The 18,069-nt window shown below is 36.1% G+C and overlaps 1 protein-coding gene across 2 annotated transcripts in view; it reads left to right on the forward strand.

Moving 5' to 3' along the window:
• Positions 1-18,069, forward strand: part of ccser1 (coiled-coil serine rich protein 1) — a 137,409-nt gene that overhangs the window by 25,561 nt on the left and 93,779 nt on the right. The window lies entirely within an intron of this gene.

The raw sequence follows: 18,069 nt of genomic DNA on the forward strand, positions 1-18,069 counted from the left end.
ACAGAGATTAAATTACCCACAGACACACCGAGTTCCCCAATTAGGTGAATTCTGAGGGCAGTTTGGCTGTTTTTATGCAAATTGTATAAAATGTGAAAAGTTGTGCAAATACCCATCCCCTCCAGCTCACAAACATACACACTAACAGAATGTAAAAGGAACCAGATGTTCGAATCAAATGTTGTGATTTAGGATCATTTTTTTCTCAGTCTTAATGACTGCGTCAGTGGTAAAATCTGAAGTGATAAACTAAATGTTCTTTTCCATCACTCTTTTCCACTCTTTTTCTTGTTATTTTGCTGTGATTTACAGGCACCATTTGTATATTTGAAAGCGCTTCTGTTATTTGTCCGAGTGCATTTTTTATTACCATCAATCGACTGAATGTACAGGATTTAGCTGCAGAGCAACAGCGACTCTGGATTGCTCCGCGCATTTGTCTCCAAAGCAAAATGTACCAAGAGAAGGGACAAAATGGAGGAGACAATCAATCAGCTTGGCATCAAGTGGGGCCTTTGCTAACACGATTCAAAAAGGTTAAATAGTGAAATAATCAGAAACAGAATTACGATGTTGCTTCACAATATGTGCATAACAAATAATTGCAGAGTAAACCTCCTGGATTATAATAGCCCTGATCATGCCATCTGTTACTGAATAGTATTATGTTCAGGGCATAACAGAACAATAGCCACAGACACAAAAAGACAGGCCATGGTCTGGTGTTGGCTGACAATGCTCAGCATCCAGCTGGAGCATGCTGTATGAAGCACTCCTATTTTATACATGTACCACCTAGTGGGCAATTACACTCTGAAAAATACAGCTTCATTTCAGTAGAGCTGGCAAGCAATTTAATTTATTACTTTTTAATTTATTTAAGATAACATAAAAATGGAAGGGCATTGCTTATTCCATGAACTCTTCTTCTTTGCTATTTTGCATAAATGTGTGACGTGCTTAATGCTTTTTCACCTCCTTTGAGATGAAACAGAAAAGGTGAAGGCTGAATAAATAAATAAATTTCTCCAGAATAAATATGCAGGCCATCTCCGTTCTCTTCCATTTCTTTTCCTGCTTAAAGAGAAAACAAGGGTAGAGTCCTAAAGAGAACATTTAGGCTTTGTGTTTGTACATATGAGTGCCACTGTCAGAGACTGTTTCTTAAGTATGTGATTTGATTTGGCCACTTGGCTTCTCTCAGAGCTTCAAGTCTGGATGCATCTTGCATCACACAGTTGCTTTTCTCCAAGCGTACACGCACACACACACAACACACACACACACACAGATGGAGCTGCTCTGTGGATGAGGCTTATTTGGTTTTATGGAGCCAGTGGGTAATAAAAGGTTGTATCACCAGTGGTGTCTGGTGGTCTATCTGACAAGCCTGCACTGATTATTACTTTACCTTTCATTGTTCCTCTCTCTGCTCGCTAGTTGAATTTATTTTGTTCCTGCTGGTGGCACCCATTGAGTAAATATACAGTTCCTGTTGAAACATGCTTACTCCAGAACAAACTGTCAAAGACTCTTTGTTTTTCAGAGAGACTGGTCAACTTGTGAGTGGATTGAAGTACATTTTGAAAGATTTATACCGAACAGAGAGACTCAGGGCAGACCAAGGCCTCTGCTTTCTGATTTTTGTTTGCACTTGTTGAAAATTTTAGTGAACAGAGTTTCTCCCTGTCTAGACAGTGTCAGTGAATCATCCAGGTAATGTTTTCAACCCACCTAAGCTATTTGTCAAGTACTTCATTTGTTGCTTTATTTATACTGATGCCTCACTCGTCTTTAAAAGCAGCTCCAGAGATGCATTTGTGCCCGCACATACTTTATTTCTGCTTTCATAAGAGATTCAGGCTAAAACGTCTGTCAGCAAAAAAACATTTTTTTTTCAGCTTGATTGACTTATGCATACTAGGGTTGGCTGATATGGACTTAAATTTTTTTTTATCACAATATTGATAATGAATATTTTGGCTGTAATATATACAGTAACTATATGCAGTATAGAACTCTTAGAAATAGAGCTTATCAGTTATCAGCAAGAATACAATTACGTACTATAACAAAAAAAAAAGATAATCTTTTATGGATACATTACATTGTAGCCAGAAATCAATAACAATAACCAGGTTATTGTGTGTTGTGGATTTCTGCCCAGGTCTCTCCTAAAAATTAGATCTGCATCTCAATGGGGTTCTACCTGGTTAAATAAAAGAAATAAAATAAAACTATTATGTGTAGCTGCTGTTATGTAAATTAACAGCCTTTTTACACCTTTCAAATAAAACCAAGGTCATGCTGTGTGTGAAAAAAAGCAACAAAGGACATATTTGGTACAGCTTCTGGCTTAAAGGTAGAGCGACTGCCCCATATATGGAAACTTTTAGTCCTCAATGTAGCTGTTCCAGGTTTGATTCCTGACTCTGGGATCTTTGCTGCATGTCTTCCTCATTCTCTCTATGCCCATTTTCTGTCTAGCTCTGCAAATGAATCCCACTAGTGCCAGATAAACCTTTTAAAATGGAAGAAAACATTTATTTGACCAACATCTTTTGAAACACAACAATCGGTTTTCTTGCTGGGCTTAAGAATTTTGAGAAACAGTTTAGTGAAACAAAGATGTTTCCTTTCTCACCAACCTTCAGCAGTGAAGGCCACCACAAATTTAAGTTTTATTCTGTTCCTGTCAGATGTGTTCACGAATATCCTGTTCAAAGCCCAACCCTACTGAGTGCAAAAATAAATTCTAGTTTATTGACTTCAGATCATGCAACATTTTATCATTATTTGTTCTTGAAACAGTAAAAATATTTAAACCATTACAATGTCAATAGGAATTTGTATTTTCCAAAAACTTGTAGAAATAGATCAGTATTGTGGACTTTCTGAAGGAATCAAAAATAAATTGCTTTTAATATGTAGATTAAAAGAAAACATCAAATAATTGTCCTTATTATTACTAGAAATAGCGGCCCCTCACTATGTTCATTCTACTTGTTAAAATTATTGTTAAAGTTGCTTCTGAACAACTTTAACAATGTGGGTGGGAGATGTACATTCCCATCATTTTAGTTCAGCATCCTTTCTTGCCCAGACAAGTAGTAGCCAAATCTTGAACCTTGGAAACGTGAATCTGAATTAGGATGTTAGTCTTTAGAGAGGAAATTTATGTCAAGTCTTGAGTCTTTAGAGCTTGAGTCTGTCAGGTCAATGCTTGAGTCTTTAGAGTGAAACTCTAAGTAGAATTGAAAACATGTGTTTAATCTGCACAGCTCAAGTCCAGTCTCATGTCTTTAGAGCATGAGTTTAAGTCAAGTCTTGGTTAATAAGAGTGTGACATTAGGACAAGTCTGGTGCAAATCTAAGTCGTTAGAAGTCTTTGTTTTCTCAGTGCCATTTTAATCTCAGGCTCAGGTAGCGCTCAAGCATTTTTGCATTAAAGATAGGATTATCTCCAGTAACCGTTCCAAGCATAGCGGTCAAACAACAGTAAACCCTGATAAATCCATTTAACAACAAAATTAATGTCTTACTGCAGGTGTAGGAAAATATTTAAACGAGCTATGAAAATGTTGCAAATTGATTCCAAACAGAAAACAGTGGCAGTAAATACTAATAAGCATAATTCCGTGGACATAAGATTTAGAAAATTTGTTGCAGAGGTGACGAAGAGTCATTAAAGTTCTCGGACAGATTTGACAAGCCTTCATTACCTCTGTGACAGCTGCTGTTAAATGCGCATGAGAAAATGGGTGAAAATTAGCTTTTCTTACTGGCTAAGGCACCGCTGCTGGCAGGTGTTAATTTCCCACCATTTTAGTTAAGCATCTTAACTGATTTCCGCTAACAAAACATTTTCACACAAATTTTGTTTGGAATTTTACTAAGGCAGTGTCTAGAAGCCAAAGCTGGAAGAGGGGAGAAAGGCGAAATGTGTTTGCCCAGGGCTCCCTTTATCTATTTCACTGTCTTCCTTTTCCTCCAAGTCTCTTTTGCTCTTTGTCTCAGGTTCCACATTCCCTCGAGGGGACATTGATTTGCTGCAGGCAGAGCAAGCTCCCTTCCTCTTGTACTCAAGAAAACACAAACACGCTCACACATATAAAGTGTTTTTCCTAGCTCTTCAGCGGACGGTGCACAGATTTAATATAATTTTCCTGAGAGTTCACCTAAAACTCTTCCTTACATAATCCATCCCGAAAATAAAACTTCTTGTTTAAAACCAATGACTTGTATCATTGGGACTTCAGGGGCGTTGTGCTAAAAAAAGAAGCCGATCTGCACATTGTGTTTGAGTAAACAGATTCCTGTCCCCACAACACAATAGAAGCGAGTCCACAAACACACCTGTCAGTCAGTCAGCTTGTCCAGAGAGAGTATCAGCTGCAGGAGACCGACAGACAGACTGCACTGAACATCTGCTGTAAGCTCACAAATGAAAATGCACAGTCTTGCATGCATACATCTGTTTAATGGTTGATGGTTGGATGATTTTGTTGTCAGGTATTTCGTTTTCTGTCTTGAGATACAAGTATTACTTCTGTAAAACCGTGGCATTAAATCTCTACATGTTGAATCTAAATTGCGTCTTTGCTCAGATGAACAGGAATGCAAAAAGCGGGAGAAGATTTTAGTTAAACTGGGTGATCTGGGATTGTAAAGGTGCATCTCAATAATTCATAACAGCAAAAAGTTAATTTATTTTGTTAATTTCGTAAAAAAAAAAGTGAGACTTGTATTTATTCACTTCATGCAGAGTGGTTTTTAACAATTGTGGCTTACTACTAATGAAAACACAAAATTAAGTTTCTCAGAAAAGTAGGATATTATACAGGTTGAAAAAATGCTCGTAAATGTAGCAGAATTTCACAACACAATCAGGTGATGACTGTACTGATTTGACACTTAACCAGCGGACAATTATTGACATCCTACACAAGGAGGGTTTGCCACAAAAGGGCATTACTAAAGACGACAACTATTCAGAGTGTTGTGTGTCAATATTGAAGGAAAGTTTGCAGGAAGGAAAAAAGTGTGATCAAAATTTCAATTTGTCGTTGACTTGATTAAAGTAAATCCAGTCAAGTACTGAGTGCATATGCTGCAGTGTACATACTATTCAACAGGCCAATATTATAATGTCAGAGGAAATGTCTCTACAGCACACAGTGTAGATCACTGGAGAATTGGTACGCTATGAAAATTTTTATTCACAAAAGAAACGATTGATTGCTGTAGCTCTAGATGCTTTCACTGTTATTTATATGTATTAATTCAAAACCTAACAGTACATTCGGTAAGAAGCGACTGGCTGACTAAAGAGGAGAATAACTCAGTTATTCGACAGATTTGGTTTTGATTTATCTTACAAACTTATCTTGTACAAATATTCAGATAGTGAAAACAGCCAGCTTAATGAAATACGAATGAGCCACGTCTTGAAACAATGCAGATGGCATCAGTTACATGACAGATTAATAAGGAGGATTTTGTTTTATTTGCTTTTGCTAAATAAAGCTTTCCTTTGTCTTTTGTGGATGCTTGTATCTGAAATGGCAACGGCTCCTCCTGACAACAATAACTGTTTCCCAGCACCTGAAGGGGGGCACATCAGACCAGTGAATATTTCGGTGATGTATCTTTAATGCCTGTGTTGCATTGTGTGTTGCGTTAAGACACCGACTCTTCCCCTGTCTTCCCTATAAAAATGACGCAGAGGAAATTAAATTTTGACAGTCGGGATATAGCTTGCCAGTTGCTATGGTAGCAGCAGTCTGCCTGTTGAGCACTCCCTGTCCATTCTTCTATCCCTTCTTCTTTTCTGAATTTACCACTGTTGATTATCATGTAGAGGACAGGTAGTCCAAGGCGAGGACATGCAAAGACCCAGAGGTGTCCCCGTCTGCCAGCGTGCGGCAGCCACTTAGTAAGGTGTCGGCTCTCGATTCTGCACTTTCTGCTTCAGGACTGATGTACAGATGCAACATATGAGAGCCTGTTAGGAGCATGCCAACTCTTGTGCTGTTTCAAGAGCAAGTTTATTTAAATGCAAAGAAAGAGAAGCCACTGAAACTGAATTAACAGGTACATTAGATGTAGCGCATGCATTAGGTGCCAGCAGCATGACTATGCAAAATAAAAATATCAAGCCTCTTATACTGTAACACCATCAGCTGGATTTTAGCACACTGCTGAGAAGCAACAGCAAGTGGAGAGAAAGTATAATTTCAGCACATTTCCTTCTCTTAAGTTTGGTTTCAGACGAGCCATTGTAAACATCGGCCATCATGAGATACCGTTGAGTAAAAATACCACATTTTGATGGAATCAGAGTATTTAAACAGATATTCAAAATAAAAATGTACTAACTGATTTGATTCATTTTATTACATAATGTAACATTTGTGTTTATTATGATACATAAATGTGAAATGAAAATATTGAATTAGAAATCTCAAAATTGAGAAGAAATTGCATTGTATTTATTTTCTCTCTATAGAAAAAAGGCTCTCGGTGAAGTTTGCTGAAATCTTGATACAATGAGAAATAACTTTGTGCCATTTCCAAACATACTGATGTCAGCTACTCTGATTTTCTTCTGTTGTTGAAATGTTTTTGAACAGGGCGTTCTATGTTTGTTTTATAAGATCTCTCAGCTTACTTCAGGTTGTCAGATGGGACCTGTTTGAGTGATATCTTGATTCTAGGGTTGGCAATAGAGTTTGGCTTGTGAACTGGAAGTCCGCTTTCCAAAATGTGATAAATCAGACATTTTTCACAGCAGATTACATGACATTGTCAGTAAATGCAGTGATTGCGTTTCAAAATGTGACGAATAGAGTGCAGTTATAGGGGATTATTTAGATTTGAATTTGTTTTTGGTAAACCTGTTACTGTAAGTAGTAATAGATTTCTGTCATAATAGGATAAAGATGTTTTTAAAATAGATTTTCTTGTCCTTGTCATTGCAATAAATAGCACACAATCTATATTGCCCATCCCAGTCTTTATCTATATCTGGCCCTTGCCCAGTCCTTTGTATAATACTTTCAGCGTGCCTGTAAGATCTCATTATCTGTAATGAGATTATAGAACTGTCTTATGTACTCATAAACTAATGAGCAAATTGGTTTTAATGTTAATGTTTAGTATAGAATATACCATCTGTGGCATTGTACAATCCTACCTGATTTAACAGTCAGATCAACACAAATAATCCATATGCATCCCTCTATTCTCAATCACATAACTTTGCACATGTGGAAGCTGGGACTTAAAAATAGATAAAGGAAAAATCCCACTGAGTCCTCGAGTAGTACAGGGGACAGATAAAAAACACTGCTGCATGATTTGCCGACAAAAAGACACATGCAGTTTAAAGGGAAAGTCTTGGAACAAAGAGTAGATTTCCCTCCCTCTGTGTTCACTTCGCTATTTTATAATGATGCAGAATTTCTTTATCCAACAAGAGGTGACATAACTCTGGCTTTCACTGAGTATTAATCAGAGCTATGGGGACTTTACATTATAATTTAATCAATATGTGTTGGTTATTTTGTTTGTTTTCTTGACCTTGGCATATTTTACCTTGGGAAACTTGTTTTCATAATCTCACAGCACATGTCTAGAAATCCTTTGTTGCAGCTCAGCATTTGGTTCTCAAGATGCTATGGAGTAAAAGTTTGAACTATTCAGTCTAATGAAAGCTCTGCCATGTTTACATCTGCTGCCATGCATGTTTCTTTTAAGACTCGCTGTTTCTGTCCTATCACCTGCCCCATTGCAAGCATATTAACTATTTAACTCTGGGTTACAAATAATTTTCAACTTTTTCTTCTCTTTGCTCAAAGTGGATACGTGTTGTTCTAATCTGGCACACATAGAAATTAGGGATCTACTTTGTTAATCTACCTCAGTGGTGCCAAAAAGGATCTGAAAAATGCTACCTCTTCTCCATAATAGTCCAGGGTCTTTGTCAAAGGTTTAGCTATTATGAAAAAGATGTAATTATAAGAAAGTAGATGTTGTTGACAAGATCAATATGTGTATTTTATTAACTAGAATAATTATAACTGATATACGGAAACGTTAGGTTTCCCTTTAAAACAAAAATAGTGATAAAGTTTGAATTAGATGCCCATACTGACTCTAAAAAAAATCCCCCAAACAGCTGAATACGGTTTCTGTGCAAACTATTTAAAGACTTGTCACAGTGAATATTTCTCAGTTTTGCAGAGTGCCGCTGTGACTCCTTAAACACAACAACCATAAAAACTTGACTCTCTGCCACGGAAGGACTTAAATAGATCAACCAGAGTTAAGAACTGCATAGAACATAAAGAATAAACTATACTTTTTGGTATGTTTGCCTTAACTGCCACATTTACATAATTTTATATTCAGATTGAACAAGACATGGTCTGTCAAGAGACACTAATATATTATGAATGATTTATTCATTTAGCTTCAAATACAGATTATGTATTTATAGATGTTATCAAATATTTATTTCTTAACCTTATTAAACTCTGTAAATGACATGTGAAAAGAAATTAAAGAAAATATTGCAGTTATACAAATTTCTGATAATTTACTATCATTAGTCTTACTTGTACCGACATGCACTTCACAGAAACTATATTAATTGTTTCTTATGTTTTTGATATTTATAATATTTTGTATTTTAATGCTTATAAGTCTGAAGTTGGTCATTGTTTAAATGGTAGATGGGGAAAATAATTGAAATCTAATCTAAAACTTGATTAGTTTTAGATTAGTGAAAATATCGTCTTAATACAGAATAGAGCAGCTGAGACGTCTTCTGTGTGGGTTACTAACATTGATAGAATCTTGGTTACTTTTGGCATATATTGAGAATTATTTCACGTTTCTCACACTGCTGAGTGTTTTTCCACTCCAAACAACAGTCTATCTAAAAACATAAAATGTGAGTGCAGATAACTTAATCCTCTATTTTGTCACACAGTGGTTGAGATGTTCTAACAGAAATGTTGCTATGCTGTTACATTCCAAGATCCAGAGAATGAATGTGTACATACAGATTAGTGAAGCTGCCATTTTGAGTCGAGAACAAGAAATTATGTTACTTAGTAGGTTTAGAGTTGGATTTTAGAAGCTCTACGATGACAGAGAGGATGATGCTCGGCTCACAAGCACTGGGTGCTGCCCCTCGGCAGGCCTCTACAAAGCCTGCCAGTCAGAAGAAAATGGGCTTTTATGGGCTTAAAGAGCCCAGAGCTAATATTACAGGCGACAGCAGAGCTGAGGGGCCACATAACAGGCAGCATGAGATAAATAAGGATTTGTTTTGAACTGTGAATCATGCAATATTGTGCAATAAAAAATACGGGGCTTCAAATATGTATTATATGTCCTTTTAAATAACCTGCTCTTAAAAGGCTTATTTGTTGTGCCATTGCATTTTTTGCCGTATTTAAGGGAGGGATAATACCCCTCAATTTTTCCCACAGACTGTCAAAATTTCAAAAAGTCTAAATAAAATATCTTTTATCAAAACACTTATGGATTGCAATTCTAATGCCCCTTGGTAGTATTTTCTATAAAGCTGTGTTTTTAGGTTTTAGAAAGTATAAAATATTTATATTTAAAGTTGAAACATTCTTGGCTGTTGTAGTTGAAGCTTTATCAACAGTTATGCTTTTAAATTATTGGTATTATTATATTATTGCCCTGGCAGATTTGGATTTAATCTGTAACATAGTATTTTTTCTTACAATGAAAATAAAAACAAATATGTCTATCTTTCTATCTTTTAGTAGATGTCTATCTCATTTATTATCAAAAACAAATGAGATAGATAAACAATGATAAAATTAAATCCGACTTGGCTAGGGGTATGAATAATTTTAAGTATATATTATGGTATTAGTGGTTTCCAGTACTCATCAGTTAAATATATCTTTAAAAAAAAGAAAGGTTTTTTTTGACTCTAGTGGCCTTTATTTGATAGTTAATTGACAAGAAAGTGGGTAATAAGAGAAAGGGAAGACATGCTGGGAATCGAACCTGTGACGGCTGCATTGAGGACTAAGACCTCCAAATGTGGGTTGTGCATAACCCCTGCGCCACCAAAGCACACCCAGTTAAAGATGTCTTTAACAAGCATGTAAGAGTGATAGCTCAGAATATATTCTGAATATTCTGAATTTACAATTAAAGATATATGATAAGCAAAAAAGTCTTGGTTTAAATTGTATGTCAATATACTAGTGTCTTCTTGTTTTATTTAATTGCATATTTATTATTTACCAAGAAGGTAAAATGGCCTTGGAAGGGAGTGTGCCTCCTCGGGTTCCTCTGACAGCTTATATTCATTGAGCCATGGACTTTGGTAATAGGAAACAATATCTTTCATCCATCAGATTCCAGCTGTCTTGTTTGGCACTTGACTGATCAGGTCTGCAAGCTGATGCCATGCCAACAACAATATATTTCTGTTTCAACATAAATTGTTAGTCCTATTGAGATCCAGTCTGTTTACTGGTCATGTCAGAGAGTGGAAGCCTGATTCCCAAGGAAATGCTTTGAAGTGCTTTTGCTCAGTTTTATCCCAGAAAATGTGATGTCATTATATCTAAGCCTGTTTTTATTGTTCATCCTCCCATTTTTCCCCATTGTGACCTGGTTTTCTTCAGTTTAGGAATTAATAGGGCTTTATGATTTTCCCATATGTTAATCCTGTTTCTCAGTGAGTTAATAATTTTATATTCAAATGATTAACTCTTCTTTTTCCTCCTGCTCTTTTTTGTTATTTATTCTTTATTTTGCGCATTCCCAATACCCACTTACAACTTACAAAACCATAATGCAGAGCTGTGATATAAAATATTATTAATAGCTGACATAGCTTTGTGATATTATAAATTTTTTTTGCCTTCAAAATAAAACAGTTGAATGAACATATTCTAAGAATGGTGATTCTTTCTTGTATGATATGTAGTTTATAGCTTTTTATTAGAATGTGCAGCCTATTGTGAACAAGTTTCTTACAATTACACAGACTCAAAATCAAAATGAGTGCAGATCTAGAGTTTACCATCATAATGTAGGGAGAACTTGTATTTGGAATTGCTAAATGTAATAACTCAAGCACAGACATTTCATAATTTTTCTTCTTGAAGGGCATGTTGGTAACAATAGAGACACATATGCAAGCTAAATCTAATTTAAATCATAACTTTGCCCTGATTCAGTTGGAAAACCTTTGTTCGCTAGTCCTGTTGTTCTGTGCAGGTGGTGACAACAATGCAACAAGAAACTAACAACAGATCAGAATTATGATTCATCTTAAGCAATATCTTTAGTCCCTGTCAGGAACTAAGGCAGCCTTGCTGTGACAGGAAGAATGGAGATGAAAAGCTGAAGTGCATATGCTTTTATTTTTGTTTTTCACAGTGACAGCACTATGGAACCATCTGCAGGCTTTGGTACATACAAGCTCAAATTAAAAGCTCATTACACATTTAGCATCTTATAATGTGGAAAATTAATATATAGTATGTGATGAAATAGTTTTTTTAACATAATAGCTTTAATGGCTGTAGGGTCATCGGAAGTATAATGAGGCAGCACTTTATTTAAACAAACATAGTTGAGATATAATTATACTGTCATTAAAATTCAGATTCTTTATTGTCAGTGGTTGAGAACAAACAATGGGATATTATCATGGCCCTAAGTAGTAAGTAAGATCAACAAGATGCATCATCCAAATAATTTTCTCCTTTGGACGCACAATTTACTGATTAAGATGAATAACAAAAAAAATTAAAATAAATCAGCTTTGTGTTTGGTGCATCTGTCACTCATGGCATTCTGGCCATGAGTGACAGATGCATCCAATTGATTCAGTTCTAATAAAGAATTACAAAAGGGCACTGTATCTTTAAAACATAACAGAGGCGAGGATCCTTTAGTGCATGCATAACAGTGTAAACTCAAGAGAGTAACATGTCTCAGAATGTCTGAGGCAGAAAGTATGGATAGCAGACAAACACACAGCCAGCTTTTTGAGCTATAAGCAATAATACGTCTCTTTTTTAGAATATTTCTTTAAGGCTTCCACACGAGAAAAATATTTATAAAAATATATCTTGGCAGCATTCTCTGAAACAGGAATATGTTATGTGACACATGGGATGTCAGTAAGATTGTTCTCTCCAAGCAACAACAAGTTGTAATATTAACTAGCACAAGCCTCTTCTGTTAACTCCCTCTGGTTTCTTCATTGGGTTGCCACATTTTATGGAGAAAAATAAATGGTATCACAGCTGAACTTTCCTGCAATAGGATTTTCAACCACGGGCCAAGTAATCAATTCATTTAAATTCAAAAATACTTAGTTAGTTTGTTATGTTACAGCCTTATTTGTACTAAATTAACATTTTCCTTAAAATTCTTGGTTTCCTGTTTCTAATAAATTTGTTTTTGTGTTAAATTTTGTAGGAAACTGATTATTTAATTTAATGTGGATTGAGGCTGAAACGCAACAAAATGTGGAAAAAAGTACTGTGAATACTTTAATCTTGAAGGGAAAATAATAGTGGTTATCACTCAAATATCCAAGGTGATATATATATATATATATATATATATATATATATATATATATATATATGTATTTGTGTATATATATATATACGTATATAGTTGCTATGATGATACCACTGGTTGTATCATCATGTATTTTATAGTACATATAGCCTCTGTATTTGTATTGCTTTGTTACCAATAAGGATGTCAAAATCCACAAATCCCCCTCAGAAAGAAACTCCAATAGATGATGAAAATAGTCTTAACAAATGAGCCCTGTAATTTTATATCAGAACTTAAGAGGATTTTCTGTCATTTACAGCAAAGTTTTGATTGCTTATTAACTAATGAAATAAAAAAAATTATGAAACTGAATAATTGCAAAATATTTTGTACATAGTTTTTGTCTAAAACATCAATCGTTGTTTGCACTTGACTAATACTTACATTTTAAAATGCATATAAAGTAAATGTCCATATATATGAACTAATACATTTTTATTGCATTATATTGCCTTCAGTTAATCTACTAATAAAATCTTTCGGAATGAAATCGTTTTTTCATAAAAACACATCAAAGTTGATGGTATTAGATCCAAATGAGGATTTTAATTTCATTAATATGTTAAATAGATGCTATTTAAAAAATAAACGATACTAAACAAATAATTTGGCTTTCAATTTACTAAACAATCTAATCTAGGTTTGCAGAAGCATCTCAGAAATATTCACATAACAAGTAAGTTGTAAACATTTGTCATGGGAACATTCACGTTGAGGACATGTTGGAAGATTTAAGTGACCTCATTGTAGGATGAAGTTATTCATGGACTTCTTCCATGAAGTCCATCAAGAATATTTTCAAGGAATTTGAAAAGCAGTTCTTGTTAGTACATGTCCCATAAGAGGGTGGGGAGGGGGATGTATCTCGGGAGTTTCTTACCTGCTCTGCACTCACAGAACAAGGTCTCTGATTGGCTTGAGTTCTGAATGTCTTAGCAGGATAATGCTACATTCAGAGAAACTCAGGGATGCACAATTCAACTGTCAAATGGGGACAATTCTGTATTGGAGTGATGTTCGGCAACTTCTTTTCTTCCTCTTTCAAGGCTAGAGTGGTGGCTAGACACGTTGACAGTCTGACGATGATAGGCTTTGCCAGAGGAAAGTAAACACACAGGAAGCCTGCATGGACCTCGTTTAAAAGTTGCATTGATTCAGTGTGTAGAATGCATAGGAAAGCAAAGAGGACATTAGGGTTAATCAGAAATTTAACCCTGCCATATAACATTAGTTTAAAATTTTCTTCCTCTCTCTGTCTGGAGAGTTGAATTCAACATTAGATTCACTGCCTGGAGCTCGGCTTGTGCTCACTCTTTAGTCACAGATGCACTTTATGTCGGAGATGAGTTTAATGGCAGCATTAAACATCCGTAGCCTCAGGTGCTGAATGCAGATGACTGCGCCGTTTCTGTCAGGTGGAAAGAAGGAGTGACAAATGAGGGTGATCATTCTCTTATAGCCGTGCTATACGGTTGTACTTCTCTTGCGCAGGCATAGATGTCTGCATTTCACACATGAGCACAGCCATACACACAAATTGGATTCCGCCCATAAACGTGTTCGCCGTTGTCAGTAATGTTTAATGATGAAAAATTTGGCAGGGGAGACCGAGTGCTTTTCTAAATGTGCCTCAGTGTTTAAGTGTCCCTTGCAATTATCATCCATGAGACAGTGTCCTTTTTTTATTGATGACTGACGAAGTTGCAGTCCAGTGTTTCTTACTGCTGCTAAAGATAACACACCTGAATCCCCCGCGGTTTATTTGACATGCAGTCATTATTCATCAACGGAATATTATGTAAACCGAGACTTGGAAATATGCATATAGGTACGTGTGTTTCTCGCTGTGCATGTGTTGTTTATTGCCAGTGTGTGTGTTCGGGTGTCAGCACCAAGAGCCAACAGCCTTGTAATAAAACACTGGTAAAATATTGAAAGTCATAAAAAGGCAGATAATTGGCTTTTTCAGGTTGGGTGAAATGGATCACTTCTAACACAGCAGTTGAAAAATGGCTGCTGAGAGGACTGAGTCAGATGGATGGAGAGGACAGTGGAAGTTAGAGAATGGGCAGAAAAACCATGTATATATAAAAGAGTACAAAAAAAAGAAATGAAGAGAAGAGAGAGGAAAATACATGTCCTCAAGAAGAATGAAAGATTAAAGAGCGTGGTGCACACTTTTAGAGAAAATTGGTGCACTAGAAAAAGAAAACATTTCTTTACTTTTCTTTCTTCTTTCTCTGAATAATACTTTTAAAAAAACTGTTCAACAAAAACACTACTTCAACTGCACTTGGACATGCTCAAGTAGTACCAGATTCTACCACTAGCTGGTGTAATAGAACATACGCATCTATCAATTCAAATTAGGACTTTCTATAATCTCTTAATTGCTTACTCTCACCGAGTCCTATTCCCAGCAATCACATGCTTTGCAGATGTGCTGTGTGTGTATTTGTGTGTGTGTAAGAGAGAAAGACAGAGAGAGAGAGTTATAGAAAACGTGAAATAGAGTGAGAGTGTCTGGCTACCAGCTCATGACAGTGAAAAGACAGATGACCCTGAGTGGAGGAACGGCCTCCCTGCCTGTATAGCATCTATCATCACTGAACAGACTTGTCTTCTACTGTTTGCTGCACTTCCCTTTGTGTGAGTGTGTACGTGCTTGTATGTGTGGGGTAATTACCCACAGATGAAACTCATGCTTAGCTGGAAAATAACTTGTCTTCCCTGTAACTACAGACCACAAAAATCACATGCATGGATGCACATGCACCCACAGATTCACAGAACATAACATTGAGTAGCTTAAGACTCCTGGAGGGAATTTCAAGCAAGAACCAAGTCTTTGAGATATCCGTGATGTGCAAGTTTTTATCCCCAACATGAAGATGAGTCACCATATTTCACCAGTTTGTTTTTCCCCACACAGCAGCTGTTATGCAAGTGTGCTCATACAGCGCACAAACAGCATGTTCTCCTTTACCAAAGCTACTGCTGTCATTATAGATTAACCACTGGTTTTAAAGTTTTGCCGTTCTCTTAATGAAGTTGTACAGATCAAAATCCGTCTGTCCGTCTTCTCTTCAAATACAGTCACAAAATAAGGGTGAAAAGAACTAACAAGTCTGAAAATATGAGTCTAAAACTTATGGTATTCATAATTGGATTATGGGATTTTGAAATGTAAAATTTGTAGGAATGTGAGAGAAGACAGAAGTAGTTACATTAATTCTGAGACACTTTTATTGATGATGTGTGGTTTTTAAAACCTTTTACTCACTGAAATCTGAACTGTGTTGCTCATTTGTACTCAACATCCTCTAACTTGACACCCCTAAATAAAATCTGTTTTCAGACCCAGCAAAAAGAACAGCTTCAGATTTGCATTCAAAACCTTCAAAAAAAAACCTTTGAGCTTTACAAATTTTGAAGTTTTAAAAGAGATTAACATATGTAGAGATTAATATATTTTAACTACTCAGTTGTCTCCCGACCCTTCTAAGGGACAGGGTGTAAAGAAAATGGATGGATGGATGGAACTATTCAGTTGTAGAATAACAACAAACCATCCTTGCTATGTTACGTACAATGTAACACATAAATGTTTAAACAATTATTGTGTGAGTAAAACCTGATATGTGAGGTACAATTAGAAAAAAGTGACATTTCAGGAGCTGTTGTCTAATTTAAGTATTTTACTGTGCTGCAATAAAATTATTATTCATTTCTGGGCAGTAATTAATAAGAATTAAGAAAAAATGTAATGAGTTTTTTCTTGTCTTTTTTTTTTTTACAGTCTCCCCCATGTAAATAATTTACAACACTAAGATGGCTAACAAACAGTGTCATGAAATAGCTGGTTTTCTTTTACCATGAGAATTTAAAGTGCCATCTACAGAAAACTAAATCAAACTTCAAAACCTTGAAAAAATCAGGCAAAGGGTAAATGTGTTACCCGCTGAGAAACATACGCATGCAGTAAAACAAAATATAAAATCTTTTGACAGAAAGGGGAAAAAAACCCCAAAACCTTTGTTTTGGCGCTTCACTCTGCAGCGCTCAGAGAGAAGAATAACTGACTGATCTTTTGTCATTTATTTTTGCTCAACTCATCCCTCTTGACTAGCATGTGGGGCAACTGAGAAAAAGCATGCCGATAGTTCACCTTATCCAGAGATGTCAAACAGGATCAAAACACTACAAACATTACCGTTTTAGAGTGGGGACAAAAACACCCACAGCCTCTTGACAGACACCGTTCACCTGTCCTCAAAAGGCTGCCTGTTTCCTCGACATTTGTCTGAGCGGCTCAGCAGAATCCCCAGAGGGCTACCTGAAGCTTTGATACTGCATCAACTCAGTGGAGTGGTTGTCACAACGAGAGGGGGCGAAGAACGAATGGGCTAAGGGGAAGCTAAAGAGTTGGTAGACAAGGACTGAGGAGAAGGGTTGGGTGGGGCTTGCTTCGGGAGGAGTTGCAGATTTAAAGAAAAAGGAGATGTTATGACTTGGAGGTCTGGTAAAGACAAAAGTAAGTCGAAGCAGTTACATCTTTTCAGAATATGCAGTTCTGAATTATTTTGGGTTATTGATATTTTTGTGATATTGTCTTCTTTTGGTCTAAAAATTGAGTTTCCAGCAGAATTTATTGTCTGACTTAACACTCTCTGCCGCTGTTTACTTGGTCATTTTTCTGGAAGAATGAGACAGAAGGTCTCTCATCTCCTCTCACCCTCCTCTAAATGGCCATCAGTCAAAGCGAACATGCTCGCCTGATGATAAAGAGCTCCACGTGCTACTGACTGCCTCTTTTACTGCAATCACTCCCTCTCCACCCTCTCTTGTTATGCAGAGTATGAACTCAGAGGGTGTCTGTGTGCTTTTTCAGACAAGAAGGTGGTATTTCACAGCTCACCTTTTCAAAATGTCATAAAAAAGTGAAGATATGTATGCTGATGTCAAAGTATCACAATTTGGCTGGGAGTTGTTAATGCATAAATTAAGGTCACTTCAGCATATTAAATTGTTTTGTTATTTAACCAGTTTCTTGATGTCAGGAATGATGTGCATGTGGGAGAAAAAAAGCATCATGAAATGTACATAGTCAGTATGCTTTTCTTATATCTCCAATTGAATGTTTTAAAAAATTTAAGTTCAATCCTTTTTGATAAAGCAGCTGACTAAATGCCCATTACACCTCTGCGTATCTGTCTTTTGTTTCAGTGGTATATTTTGATGATTCATAGGAAAATAACACTCTCGTCATCTTTCTACTTATTTGTCAAAGTACGATACACAATTTGATCACCAAAACCTCTAGGGATGCACCGATTTATCGGTGCCGATTTCCCTAATTTTGGGATCAGCCGATTTTTACACGAGAAGCCGATCTTAACCACCGATTTTATCTACTTCGGCAAG

This window comes from Xiphophorus maculatus, chromosome 12 (genome assembly GCF_002775205.1).
Source record: "Xiphophorus maculatus strain JP 163 A chromosome 12, X_maculatus-5.0-male, whole genome shotgun sequence".
In the NCBI taxonomy this organism is placed as follows: domain Eukaryota; kingdom Metazoa; phylum Chordata; class Actinopteri; order Cyprinodontiformes; family Poeciliidae; genus Xiphophorus; species Xiphophorus maculatus.